At 45.4% G+C, this 13,900-nt stretch overlaps 1 protein-coding gene across 1 annotated transcript in view; it reads right to left on the bottom strand.

Moving 5' to 3' along the window:
- The window catches only part of ADGRG5 (adhesion G protein-coupled receptor G5), a 769,418-nt gene that overhangs the window by 441,467 nt on the left and 314,051 nt on the right, over window positions 1-13,900 (bottom strand). The gene's annotated exons all lie outside the window — the stretch shown is intronic.

Here is a 13,900-nt window from a genome sequence, read left to right as displayed (position 1 = left end):
TATCCTGGCCTTCCTTCCAAGTTTCTTCTGTGATTTATTTGTAAGATGTAGGGAAAATGTCACAAATACTTAAAACAAAATCTAACTCATCAACCCTGTTGACACTGCCATTGGAATTCTCACATGGAAGTCGTGATAAACAATCTGCTGTGACATTTTTTTTTCCTGGCAAATATTCAACTGTGAAATTATATTCTTGTAATCTAGATGTTAGCCGAGCTATTCTAGCTGTAGAATTCCAACCACCGCCTGCCGACAAAATGTGGACTAAAGGTTTGTGATCCGTCCTGAGCACAAATCTGCTCCCCCACACATACATTCTGTAATGTTCCACTGCCCAAACACATGCCAACAATTCCCTCTCGATAACAGCATATCTGCGTTCCGTATCGTTAAGAGTTCTGGAGGAAAACGCTACATTCCATTCTTTCCCTTCATCTCTTTGTGATAACACACTGCCCAAACCATATAAACTGGCATCCACAGTAATTATGCATGTTTTCCTCATCTTAAACAGTTTAAGTGTGGGAGCATTGACAACATCATTTTTGATAACTAAGAAAGCCTTGTTCTGTTCGTCACCCCACTCAAATGCAGTTTTTTGCCTCAACAACTTCCTTAACGGTTCCATTTTGGTTGCAAAATTTTCAACAAATTTGCTATAGTATTCGCACATGCCAGAAAATGATAACAATTGTTCTTTGTTCGACGGAGCTGGTGCATTTAGAATAGCTTCAACATTTGACTTCTTAGGAACTAAACCATTACCAGACAGAGTATGGCCTAAATATTCTGCCGAACTCTTAAATAGTTTACATTTGTGTGCTTTGAGGGTAAGACCAGATGTTTCCAGCCTTTCACACACTTCATTTAGATGTAATTCATGTTCAGCTTCATTTTTGGAGAACACTAAGATGTCATCCTGGAAACATTTGACATAATTCTCAATGTCCCTAAACATTTGAAACATAACTCTCTGGAATACAGAGGCTGCCGAAGCGAGCCCAAATGGCATTCTAGTGTATTGAAACAAACCAAAAGGTGTTATGAACGCTGTGTATTTTTTAGACTCTTCCGTGAGCTCAATTTGATGGTACGCAGACCTTAAGTCAAGGGTAGAAAAAATTTGAGCACCATCAAACAACAAAACCAATTGATTTATGTTGGGCAGCGGGTGACAATCTATAATTATATTTGAGTTGAGAGCTCTCAAATCAACACACACTCGTAATTTTTGGTCTGGTTTGCGTACCAAGACAATGGGAGAAACCCATTCAGCCGACTCAATGGGTTCAATTATATTATCTCTCAGCAGTTCATGTAACATGTCTTTTAATTCATCCCTGACATTGATTGGTACCCCTCTTAGTCTTTGTTTGACTGGAATGGCATTGTCTTTCAGCACAATTTTATGTGAAAAGTGTTTTCATTTTCCTAAACTATCGCTGAAAACTTTATTGTATTTGTGTGTAATAAGTAACCTACCCTTTGTGGATTCTACTACTTGGTTTACGGTGGTGGTCATGCCCATGTCTTGTTCACTGCATAGTGAAACGGGGTCCTTAGAACGTGGATTGAGAATAATACCTAATTCCCACTGGTCTCGCCACCCTAACACGTTTACACCTTTGGTGGCAATGTACAATTTAATGTAAGCAGACCTACCTCTAAAACCTAAGGACACTGTAAAATAACCTTCCATATCAATCTTTGACCCATCAAAACTTTCAGCCTGGATGTCAGATTGTTGTATATCATTGAAATTGCAGCGGTTTTGCAATTTTTCCCTAAAGTACTCCTTGCTAATAATTGTCCAAGGCGAACCTGAATCTACCATTAGTTCGAATTCTGAGCCTAAAACATCAAATAAACATTTGGGAGACTTCATACATTTCTCTTTCTCAAACCCAGTATGAATGATGGAGACCACAAAACCCTTGTCCGTATCTTGAATTTCGTTGACAGTAGTAATTTTGTTGGTATCAGCAGTAACCTTTGTGGTATTACGTGTCTGATAGTTGAAGCGTCTGTCTCTACAGACACTGCTGAAATGTCCTGTTCTACCACATACTCTACATTCTTTATTCATTGCAGGACAACCTTGAAATGAGGCGATGTGTGTTTTGCTCCCACATCTATAACAAACAAATGGACTCCCAGCGTGTTCTTGTATTCTGCCTGAATAATTATTGTAATTGGATTTGAACCTTACTTGTGTATTGTTGGGGTTTTTTGTATCTCCTTTTGTATTAAGTACACAAATTTCGTCCACGGTGGAAGATTTACTTGACTTCTGACTGACAACATCCATCCACTTTTCTGACAATTCTGTTGACTTTACTATGGCTATAGCTTCCTCAAGTTTGGGATCACCCATAACCCATAGTTTTTCTTGTATTTTCTTATTTTTAACATGCACTATGATCTGATCTCGGATGATTTCATTGGTGATGTTACCAAAACTACAATGTAAACTTAAGGATCTTAACGCAGTTAGGAAGTCATCAAACGATTCATCATCTTTCTGTGCTCTAGTATAGAATTTAAACCTGTTTAACGCAATATTGGACGTTGGTTTGAACCTTTTTTCTAACCTAGTTAAGGCTTCCGTATATACATTGATATTGTCCCCTTGACCCACCTGAGGAATAATTTGGGGTAGGGATCTGAAAATTTCTTGGCCTTCGAAACCTAGGCAGTGAAGTAAAATACTTTTTTTCCTTTCAGCACCCATGCGTTCCCCATCTATAGCCTTCATATAATTAAAGAACTCTTCTTTCCATCTTGGCCAGGGTAACGGTGGGTCACCTTTGCTTTGAAGAAATTTTGCAGGAGCTTCACATTGCATGTTGTTAGTAACTATAAACTTCTGCTGAAATAAAGCACTAGTTATGTGTAATTCTTGTGGAGATTAGCACTATGAACAAAGATAGCTTTATCATTACAAACCATACTAATACTTTCACTAGCACAATAATTTTAACATTTGTACACTATTTGAGAAATTCTTCAAAATTGTACTTAACTAGGGTACCTAAATGGAAATAATAAAGATTAAAATGGCTTCTTAATTGCTGGCCTGTTGTCTAATTTTGTCTTGTTCCAGCGTCTTCGTAGATAAAACGATTACAATCCACTCTTCGCTTCCTTTGTTGTTGTTGCTAGGTAACTAAATGGCCTCTTGGAGTGTCCGTAGCGCATGCGTGATGACGCACTCGTACTAAAGCAGAATACGAACACAAAGACGCAGCGTTGGTGCGAGCAGCGACGCGTTGCAGAGGTGCGCGACGCTGCGTTGGTGCGAGCAGCGACGCGTGGCAGAGGTGCGCGCTCTTTTCAAAAGATGCCCGGCTTAACTGTAAGTTGGGTTGCGGGTTAAAATAGTCTCGTAAAATATAAAAATTATACCTGTGCGGTGCTTATGCCCTCGCTGCTTGCTAGTGACAGTACACCCTTTCGCCAGCCATGACAGGATTAACGCCACTTGTTACTTGCATTTCTTGTACTCACGACCACGATTCTCGTCAAGAAGGGCCACAAACTTCCTTAGTAACTGAGTCCGCTTGCTTCCTTAACTTGAAGACTTGAAATTCTTGAAAACTGCAATCTCTTCACTCGATTTCCGCAGCTTCAATAAAACAGCATAGATAACCATAGGTATCCGATTAATGTGGGTAAAATACTCCGCTCCCGTGCTGAATTATGGCAGGAGTAGTTCCGCTCGTCGCCAATTTGTTAAATAGTATCCACACGCAAGTAGTAAATAGGTGATGTTTATTATCAGCACGGCATAACATCCCAAGCAGTCAAGCACCAGATGGAAACTGACTATCTTGGAATCTCTTGCTCCAGAAGCTCCACATGGAACCCTGGAGCTCACATAAATACAAATACATGTTGCATGCCTTAAAGTGGACATGCATAGTAAAATACTATATTATGGAAATGTAACAGATGTTCTTTGCTTTCCTGAGCTTACAGATGGCCGTGGATATTTTAGAGTCTTTGGGGTTTGTTATCATTGCGGGAATTTCTGCGCTGTAGCCAGCCCAGTCAGTGGAATTTCTGGGATTCTTGGTGAATTCTGTCAAGGCGACCCTCAGTCTCCCGAAGCGGAAGCTGGCCACAATCAGGCCCGAACTCAGGAGGTCTATCTCAAGTCTAAAATTTTGCTTCGGCACTTGGAACGGCTAGTGGGACCTCTCTCGTCCTCCATCCAGGTGATCTTCCTGGGCCCCCTCCATTACTGGGCATTGTGGGGAGTTCTCCACCAATGGAAATGGTCCTCCCCAGAACAATCTCTGCACATCAACTGCCCAGAGTTGATGGCGGGCTCTTTCGGGATCTTCGGGATCCCCAGAGTAATGCTCACCCGCTGGTCCTAGCGGGTCTCTCCGTCTCATGGCCTGGAGGGTTACAGGCAATGATGGAAAGTCCCAAGCCTTTCACGAGAGGCTTCCTCCCTACTTGCCAAGGTCTGGGCAGACGGTACGAACAAACGATAATGATCCGCCTAGTCCAGATGGTTGGGTTAGTGTCTTCAACACCACGTGGATCCCATGGGGGCAGATAATGTTCAGATTGTGAACTTTTTAGCGAGCTTGGTTTCCCAAGGTTTTGCATACCAATCAATTAACACCTTCAGATTGGCAATTTCCATGGGGCGCCATCCGGTGGACGGTCATCTGGTAGGAGAGCATCCGCTAGTCTGTAAACTACTGAGAGGAATCAGACTCTCAGTTCCTCCCGAACCAAAGTATTCGACTTTGTGGGATGTCAACAAAGTCCTTTTGTTGTTTCAAGCCTGACCCTCTAATAAGTACCTGTGCAGGAAGCAGCTGTCTGCGAAATTAGAGATGCTATTGTGTTTGATCTCTTTTCGCAGAGTCGCGGATGTCCGGGCCTGGATAATACAGGTAGAGTTTTTACCCCAGACGGGTGACCTTCCATATTACTCGCTGAACAAAATGTAATTCTAGGTTTGTGTCTTATCCATCTTTTCTGCAAATTCCTAAATTGTGTGTTGTCCACACCATTAAAAGGTATGAAGTGGTTACGGACAAAATTCGTCCTCATGGTGAGAGACAATTATTGATTGCCCTCACAAAACCCCACAAAGCGGTTTCTTCCCCGACAATTGCCAGATGGGTCATGCAGGAGGCGGGGATTGATATTTCCAGATTTGGAGCCCATTCAATTAGATGGGCTATGGCTTCCAAGGCTTTTTGTCTGGGAGCACGTCTGGAGGATATCCTCAACGTGGCAAACTGGTCTACTGATTCTACCTTTAAGCCCTTGTATTTTAAACCACTCCCGTATCTGGCAAGCTTTGAACTAGGCTAATCCTCGCCTCCGGGTCTTGACATAGAATGAAAAATTTCCTAGCTAACGTAAAGGAAAGTTTCAATTCTATTAAGGACATGGAGGTGAGGATTAGCCCACCCTACACTTCTTCCAGGAGATTTCTTCCCTCCCTATTTGAATTTTATGGTGCATTTCAGAGTTGTCATTAATGCCGGTGTCTTACAGGAGGGTGGGTCACTTGCTTTGGAATAGATGTTTTTATTCCTGATATGCCGTGCTATCATTATGCTTTGAGCATCCCTTATGTAGGGACGGACAATGTATACCTCTTGATCCTTTTTAGGGACGGAGTCTAACAAACAGGAGTGAGAAGAATGGTGGAATGCCACCTCCGCAGGAAAAAACAGGGAAATAGAAAGGCTACACAGGGCATTAAACTGAGGACTATGATGCGATTGGAGGGACTTTGTCGGATCCTTTTTCCCAACTGTTCATGGCAAATGTCATTTTTGTAATGTAATGATTTCTTGAAAATGGCTACTGGAGGAAAATGAATGTCAATAAAGTAAAGAACAAAATCCTAATCCTCGCCTCCGTGTCTTAATAGAATTGAAACTTTCCTTTAGCTAGGAAATATTTCATTTTCATTGTAGGGATGCATTATAATCACACACGAAAACTGCATCTCCATATAATCTTTTGTTGTGTTAACCTGAGTGTAGGGCTCTTGTAATGTAATAACATGAATATGATGTGTGTAGGCCTAAACGTAGAATATATGAAGAATTCTGTAGAAAATCAAATGGAAACAGCAGAGAGCACAAACAGAAAGCACTTGTGTTGTGCAACTGACAATCGTTTTATTATTGAATGTGTTTATTAATCGTGTCATTTATATGTATATGAAAATACTAACAGTATATATCTTAATTTCTATGTAATTTCATAAAGCCCATGCTCATTTCTCTTATGTTAGCTGATTATTGTAGACCTGAAATGCATTTCCCCTGGAAGCTCTTTCATTAGAAAATAATAGTTGAATTTTGTGTGCATGTTTGATTCTGTTCTTTCTCACGTTTATGTTGCAGGTGGAAGAAGCGCCCTTGTTAGTTAGAATAATGTCTTTGTTTTAGGAGTTAGGCAAGGAGAGAAGAGGATACAAAGTCAAAGTCAAAGTCAATAATCTTTATTCGGATAAAAGACAAGATATCCATAAAAGATACAATTCATACAACAATATTAGACTCCAATAAAAATGATATGGGTCAATTATATACATTTCCAGTAAAATCAATGATATAAAATCCCTATATAAAAACAAGTTAAAAAACGGACAATCCAATGCAGAAAGCCTTTATGTGCGACAGTCTTACATGAAAGGGGATAAAATATGTCTGTGTATATCAAATCATTCCCAGACAAATTGTCCATTATCTGCTTCATTGGGCCTCTCCTTTGGTCAATCTTAATTTGACTGCAAGTCTCAAAAAGTGCACAGTGCTAAATAAGACAAAGGGGTCAGTCGACATTTTAAGGAACAAAAGGGCCACTTTGGCCTGTCTAATTTTGGCTCGTTTTAAGACTGTTTTTAAAAACCGGGACCTTGGTAGTGCATAAAAGGGACAAAGAAGGACGAAGTGTAGGGTGTCCTGCGGAGATCGCAGATCGCAGCCGCAGCACCCTTTTGTCCTAACATCGCTCACAAAGCCAGCGGGGACTGACAAAATGTGATGCACAAGATTTAACCTGAATCTAGTCATCAGGAATCTATCCTGTTTGTTGTATGTGTTAGACAGGTAGGCTTCCATCCCCACGGAGGTTTTTGTGAGCTGATAGTCACGGACACTATGTTTTCGGCCTTCTATTTCCTCTCTTGCCCTGGCTATATGTCGTTGGTGGTCAGCCTTGGTGAGAACCAGGTCATTCTTGGCCAGTGTGGAGGGATTGTTGAAAAAGGATGCGTGGCCCAGTGTATCTAGTGCCTCCCTGACGTACTTGAGCCAAGGTATTAGCAGGCCCTTATCCCCCCTCATGCAATCCTCCAAGATTTGTCTGGTTAACAGTGCCTCGGGGTTTGTCCAGATCTTGATCCAGCAAATTAACGGATTGAGCTGTATCCTGTCACCAAGGTGAGGAATGCCCAATTCCTCGTGGGCGATGTATGAGGGGATACATTGGGGCACTTGCAATAATCTCCTTAAGAACTTGTTTTCTTCCACTTGGATTTTGCTTGGATCTATAAAACCCCACAGCTCGCTCCCATACAAGGTCTTGGCACAGCAAACTGACCTATATAGCGTTACTATTTCTTTGGGCGACCACCGACCCAATCTACTTGCATAGCTCATGATTGACCCCGCTGCGCTCGGGTGTTGACTACATTTGTGTTTTGCAAGGGGTTTAAAAGAGAGGTCCTTATCGAACATAATCCCCAAATAGTTAAAGGTTTTTACCTTCTCAAGTTTGTGGGTGCCTATGGAGAAGGTGTAATTCCTTAGAGGCGTTTTGCCCGCTTCCATGACATAAGACTTTGATAGATTGGGAACTAAGTCTAAATCTGCCATGAAACGTACAAAGCCGCTGATGAGGGTCTGCAGGCTCCTTCCTGTGCGTGCCAGGAGTACCGCGTCATCTGCATAAAGGAGGACTGGTATACTTCTCCTCCCAATGCAGGGACAATCGGCCTCCAGCTCTCTAAGTGCTTTGTCAAGACCATTAATATAGAGCGTGAACAAAAAAGGGGCGAGGATACACCCCTGTCTCACCCCTCCACTGCACCCAAAGTCCTCTGTCACTTCCCCTCTCTCACCAAATCTGACTCGTGCCGTGGTGTTTAAATGGAGTGTTTGTAGGATATGAATCAGGCCAGGTTCGACACCCATCACAACCAAGATCTCCCACAGTCGTCTTCTGTTCACGCAGTCGAATGCTGCTGAGAGATCCATAAAAGCCAGGTAAACGGTGCCTTCCCTGGCCACAGTGTACTTCGCTGTCAGGAGGTACAGGTTAAGGCACTGATCAGTAGTAGAGCGCCCGTTTCTGAACCCGTATTGCACATCCGTGATAATGTTATTTTCATCGGCCCAAGTCAACAGACGATTTAAAACAGCTCTTCCTAAAATTTTTGCCGAGACATCAATAAGGGAAATTGGGCGATAACACTGTGGATCGTTTTTGTTGCCCTTTTTGAATATGGGTACGATCGTAGCAGTGGACCAGGATCTGGGCATGTCTACTTCAGTGGCTGTGTTCAGCACCCTAGTCAATACCGGGGCCCAGAGATCTACCTGGCTTTTAAAAAGGTCGGGGGGTATCCCGTCTGGGCCTGGGGCCTTCCTCATCACCAGGCACTCAATTCCCAGTGTGACCTCCTCGACCGTGAAGTGAGACCAATCGTCACCAAGTGATTCTATGCCGATATTTGGCAACTCCTCCGACTCACCACGGTTGTATAGGCCACTAAAATGCGCCATCCATTCATCAGGCAAAATATGGGAAGCCACCTGGTGCTTGTTTGGGGGTTGAAAACATGGGGCGTTTATAATCCTCCAGAAACTGGTCATGTCATGGAGCTCTGCAGCCTCTTTCAGGGATTCCCATGCCTCTGTTTGTAAGGATATTTTTCGCAACTTCGTTGCCTTTTTGTACCGGGCCCTACACGCTGCAATCTCTCCTCTATTCCTAGGGGCGGATGATAGTGCCTTTTTTAGGTCCCTATGGGTTCTAGAGCAGTTCTTATCGAACCATCTAGGGCAGCAATCTACCTGGGACCTTGGTTTACTTCTTAAGAGGGTGTCTATATGTTGTGCGGTGCCCTCGAACGCTGCAATCAAATCCATCCCCTCAACAGTGGGATCTAAACATCTCCACAGGTGATTCTCGGCATTGGCAAGGAGGGCTTTATGGAGTTGTTCTCCATCGATGTTTTCCCATTTGATTCTTCTTCCTTGATCCTTTGCCTTGAATACGCCCGTGGTGGTCCTTCTGTCTATTTTGGTGCCTGGGAGGATGTCCGCTAGAAGCATGACCAAGGGGTTATGATCGCTAAACACGCTGGGTACTATCATAAACTTGCCTATACTGGGTATTAAGACAGTGGGAATGAAAATGTAGTCTATTATTGAATTACAGCCTCTTCCTTTAAAGGAAGGGGCTATATCAGCAGAGTTCCCCCGATCAATCAGATCCATTGTGTGGGTTAGGGCGAACTCACTCAATATTGTACTCAAGGAAAAACCCTCTCTGGAATGCTCCAAGTGCCAACCCTTAATAGAGGGGCAATTATCCCAAGTGCCGCCCTCCCATTTCAAGTGTGGGCACTGGTGGCAGTTAAAGTCACCCATGAGAATTAGTTGATAGCCCTCGTCCCCTGAGTTCTGAAGGGTGGCCAATCTTTCCTCTAATTCCATCAGGTTTATTAATGATTGTCCCGCATTATAAAAATTTATAAAAATCAGCTTTTGGCCCACCAATGAGTATTTTATGCCCTGAAGGCAGGCAGAGTCCCACCCCAGATCTTGCCATTTCCCCTGCAATGACAATGCTACATACGTGATTAAACCGCCTTTGGCTCTTCCCATGTTAGATTTCGAGGCTGGTACAAAAAACATTTTATATCCTTCCAGGAATGGGACAGTTTTGTTGGTTTCCCATGTTTCCTGTAGGCAAATGATTTGAAAGTTTGTTATAAATGCTAGCCATTCAGTGTTATGGATCTTGGTGGCGAGTCCTGAAATGTTCCAGGAGATGATCCCCAAGTCCCTGTAGTTTGGAGCTAAACCCCTGGTCTCACTAAGCATCGTTCTTAGGGAGGGGCTTTTGTCCAGACCGTGTGGTGTTAGCGGCCTGTCTTCCGTTTCCGTCCCTTGCTCTACACCAGGGGCGGCTACTACCTCTTGCTCCGGGATCCCTATGGCATCTACGATATTAACCAAGGTAGGATAAACCTGCTCAGGCTCCATACTCCCTAATTCCAACAGTCAGTCCTGTTCGTCCAATGCAGAGGGACAAGAGAGCGGTGCAAATCTATTTGTGTCAAATACAGGTGCCACCTCCCTCCGATTTTTGGGGCGCCAAGGCCCCCGCCATCCTTGCCCAATGTCTGGTATGTTATTCCTATAAAAAAAGTGCAAGGGTAGCATCGATATAGATGACTCTAAGTCCCCGTACATGTGTCGGTTGTCAAGTAATTCTCTCACCATCTCGGGGTGTCTAAAATTAACTATGATGCAGTCACCTGAGAAACTTTTTGCGCTATTCCCGATCCAAGCCACCCTCCTAGCCATTAAGATGTGCCTGTGTCCGAGCCTCATCCCGTGTGGTTTGTTACGCACCCAGTGTACGGTCTTATTTATCAGGGTGCTAGTTGATTCCTCGACATCTTTGTTAAGGCCTGGGACACCTACTAACACTAACGTGTAGGGACTGGATGCAGGGGGTAAATCAAGAATCGGGAGGCCTGGGGTATTCTGTGCGCAAGCAGTGTTGTTGCTAGTGTTGGGCCGGACTACATTCTCATTTAGACCACAGGGGGCGGTGTTTGGGTCGGGGGGGGTGCGTGTATTACCCTTAGGTTTTTGTCCCGGGTTCTTATTGCCAATATGTGCTTGTACTAAGGTGGCTTCCCTGCAGTTACTGGGTTCAGGATCGTTATTAAAGGTAACCGTTTTGTCACAGGCAGCCCTGTGTGACTCTTCTTCATTCCCTCCACCCTCTTGCCACCTCTGTGGGGGGATCCCATCTGGCTTTACAGAGTATAATTCCACCAGCCTTCTTATTGTGCGTTCCAAACTGGAAAGTGCTAATAATGCCGGGCCTAGATGTTGGGCTAATAGTTGTTCCAATTTTCCTTCCAGTGCTATGGTGGCTTCGTTTAGCCCTGTCGAGCCAATTATGGTTTTACAAGTTGGGCATTTAGAGCACTCAGGGTTCTTGGTGGTCTTGGTTGGTCCTCTGCGACTAGGCTTACTCGCGGGATTAGGGGTATGCATCCCTCCTATGGTTACTGGGCCTGGCTGTAATTGGGATCTTTTCGATCGAGTTACCACTTCCCTGGTGGGTGATTGTATGGATTCAGTGACTACTGCTGGCGAAAATGTATTTGGCCCCCCCCTTTCTGCTTCTCCTGATACAGTTTCAGGGTGTTGAGATCCAGCAGCTTGCGGCACCCTGGCAGTCGGGGAAATAATTATGGCAGACGAGCTTTCTAGATCTTGGGGCCCCCGTGGGCTAGGGTCCGCCACCTGCAAAGGGTCAGGGAGAGTTCCTCCCGGCGTTACACTGAGGGCTAAGTTTCCCAGCGAGGAACGTTTCTTGGCTATTAAAGCGTCCAGGGAAAGCCGCTTTTCCGTCAGTGTGATTTCGTGGGCAAGTAGGGACTCTGCTCTTACGATAAAGGCGTCCAGGGTCCCCTTAACCCCTCCCTCCGCCCTAAGCTGAGGGTTCTTGCTCTTTACCATGGCGATAGAATAAGGGACGGGACGGGCCAACTATAAGTTTAATGGGCACCGAAGGTGTAGTGCAGGACACAACGTAGATCTCTCACCACTGCCTCCAACCAATGTATGAGGCGGGGTAAATGCGGGACTTTTGATAGCAAAGAGCGGGAATGGTCAGCGGTCAACAGAGTACAGTGAATACACCCAGTGAATCGACATCCGCAGCAACAGTCTCAGTGTCCCAAATCCCGTAACAGCGATTTTGTACTTGCCTTACGGGACAGTGTCTGGTAGGAGAGGGAGCAGGATGAGCGATTTGGCCCGGCCCGGCCTCTTCCGGCCCCGGACGGCCACAGACGGCCCGCCCTCTGCCCGGGCTCAGCGCTACAAATTGGAGCACGCCCCCCGCGTCGCGGGACGCGTGCTCCAATTTGTAGCGCCTCCAGGCGCGTTCAATGGGCGTGCACTTCCGCCCTGCCCCACCAGGTGCTGCTGGGAACAGTAGTCCCCCTCCCTGCCGGTTCTGCAGGTGTTGTAGCGCGGCAGCGGGAGGGAGACCCGGACACAGGCAGGCAGGCTCAGCGCGAAGATCCCGGCGACGGAAAACAGGACTGGCGACAGGAGACCCCTCTCAACACAAGCGACCAGGTACGACACCCCCGCTCCACCGAGGGCGTGCTCCAATTTGTAGCGCCTCCAGGCGCGTTCAATGGGCGTGCACTTCCGCCCTGCCCCACCAGGTGCTGCTGGGAACAGTAGTCCCCCTCCCTGCCGGTTCTGCAGGTGTTGTAGCGCGGCAGCGGGAGGGAGACCCGGACACAGGCAGGCAGGCTCAGCGCGAAGATCCCGGCGACGGAAAACAGGACTGGCGACAGGAGACCCCTCTCAACACAAGCGACCAGGTACGACACCCCCGCTCCACCGAGGGCGTGCTCCAATTTGTAGCGCCTCCAGGCGCGTTCAATGGGCGTGCACTTCCGCCCTGCCCCACCAGGTGCTGCTGGGAACAGTAGTCCCCCTCCCTGCCGGTTCTGCAGGTGTTGTAGCGCGGCAGCGGGAGGGAGACCCGGACACAGGCAGGCAGGCTCAGCGCGAAGATCCCGGCGACGGAAAACAGGACTGGCGACAGGAGACCCCTCTCAACACAAGCGACCAGGTACGACACCCTAACACCATCCTCCTCCACCAAGCTGCTTGCAAAACGAAAAGATCCTCAATAGTGGCAAACGAAATCCATGTGGAGCAAAACGATCCTCAAATAGGAGCAGTGGCAACAAAATCCATGTTGAGCGACCGAACCTTAAATTGGAACAGTCCATGTGGAGATCGTAGCACTGCGAGGATACATTGAGAGCTAATGCTGATAAAGGAGAACTGTTGTACATTCTCACCAGAGAGGTCCTGGGAATCAAGGTCATCATGCTAAATCATCGTCTCATGGAAAAATACCTACGAGAATGTGACGGGATCAGATGGCGTAACCTGAAATGCATCCTGGGAAGATACCTAAGATATTGGGAATATTGTAAGTAGGGAAAGAGCCACTTCCTCTCTGCCCTTCAGAAAGAGAGCATCTTAGAATGAGCTGTCTCAGTAGCTTCATGCTGCTTGACCAAATAGAAGTGGAGAGACTTCTAAGGAAGTCTCCACATGCTGACACGTAACTAATTGTGCCTGCAAAATACTTAACTAGGGATGTCACGTTAGTGCTAGTATAGGGACAGATTAATGCTTTTTCATGAAACTTCGATGCAGGGGAACTTGGATTCTTGTTCACTAATCTTTTGTATCCTGATTCTCGAATTATTTGTCTTGTGTATGCTGCACCAACTTAACTTTATTCATAGATTTTGCTTTGTACTAGTACCAATGTATTTCTACACCCTCATCTTGAGGTGTCTGTATATCCAGTTGTTCTTGGCTTTGGAATAAATTAACTAACTTTACTCAGTAGTCTGTGATTCTTAATGGCCGTAGAGAACCGCAATTGGATTGATTGAAATTACTAACTATTTCTCTCCCCTCACCCTTTTATGCTGAGAATAAGTACCATTGACTCGAGGTTCTAGAGTCAATCTACAACATGTCCATCCGGCTCCTTCAGTCTATAAGGCTTGGAGGCAAGGCTGTGTTGTGATGTCCACCAGTTTCTTTAAAGC

Source organism: Triturus cristatus, chromosome 12 (assembly GCF_964204655.1).
Source record: "Triturus cristatus chromosome 12, aTriCri1.1, whole genome shotgun sequence".
Lineage (NCBI taxonomy): Eukaryota > Metazoa > Chordata > Amphibia > Caudata > Salamandridae > Triturus > Triturus cristatus.
Note: the sequence above shows the minus strand (reverse complement) of the source record. Positions and strands in the feature narration are given on the sequence as shown.